The 1,202-nt window shown below is 49.7% G+C and overlaps 1 pseudogene; it reads left to right on the forward strand.

The window, feature by feature from the left end:
• Positions 1-746: 746 nt before the first annotated feature.
• LOC120942148 lies at positions 747-923 on the forward strand (annotated as a pseudogene).
• Positions 924-1,202: the final 279 nt, after the last annotated feature.

Below are 1,202 nucleotides of genomic sequence, written 5' to 3' on the forward strand. Positions count from 1 at the left end.
GAGGAGAGAAAGCTCAGAGTCCAGTATGAATCCAAGATCAGTCCCAAGCATTACAAACTAAGTTGAATCGAGTACAGACTTATGAGGATTGAGGATCCACTGCAGAGCCCACAGTATGTTGTGCGTTGGCATTCAAAGCTAAGCAATTGGTAGAGCCATAAACTAAAAATGACAGTCTGCCACCGCAAAATGCAAAACAAAATAAATAAATGCTGGTGCAGGGGAAAAATAGGAATGTGAATAGGAATAGGTGTCTGATGTCAACTGTCACCAGCAGCTCATGCAATGATTGACCTGGCTGATTCCATTTAAACATTTGGGACAGAAGTGAGCTGTTCAGGCACTTCAGGTCAAGATAGGAAAAAGGTTTCTCTTGGCTTTCTGAACTGTAAGCAAGTTGAAGTAAAAACTCTAAAACCTCTCCCTTGCAGACACAGGAACAATTACCTGTGGTGTGAGCAACTGCTGACGAGCAGCATACAGATCTCTCAGCCTCTGCAGCAAGAAGGCATGAATCAGGAATGAGGGAGAGCGCAAAACTCCACCCTCTACCTTCTGGACATGACACGCTTGACCCAGAGATCCAGCATCCAAGAAAGCCAACAGACATCCCTGTACTTTAAAAACTTGGGGCTCTCCATCACTTGAACGGGGACTTGGAGTCAGGCTTAGCTGGGTTAGGAGTCCAGGGCTTGCGGTCAAGGGAGGAGCTGTGCTTAGGCTTAAATTTAGAGAAGGGTGGGATGAAACTTACCTGGCAGGGGAGACACCATGATCATGAAGGTGGTTCTCCCAGGGCGAGGCTCGGCCATTGCACTCCGGCTGTGCTGATCGTGGTGTCTTCCCTGCTGCTTCTCTGCCTTTTGGCTAAGATCAAGTGTAGTATCTGTTCTTATCAGTTGTCAGAGGAGCGCTGAAACACCTCCATAGGGAGGGTGGATGCAATGCAATGATGTCATTGCACCTGGAAGGATGGTTTCAGCAGGGACTATGCCGAGCTGGCCAACAGATACTGGGGGCCGGCCAATGGTTGCGCCTGAGCCATCTGGAAGGGTGCTCCTGGTGAGGATGGGTGGCTGCACTTGGTCTCGTATTTTTGCTGAGTTCTAGTCTGGCCTTCTGGCTGGCTGGTGTAAGTGCGGATTTCTGTCGGGATCCGGTAGGAGGAGCTGGTGCTGCCCTGTGATGGGTCGGGTAGTACC

Source organism: Rana temporaria, chromosome 5 (genome assembly GCF_905171775.1).
Source record: "Rana temporaria chromosome 5, aRanTem1.1, whole genome shotgun sequence".
Lineage (NCBI taxonomy): Eukaryota > Metazoa > Chordata > Amphibia > Anura > Ranidae > Rana > Rana temporaria.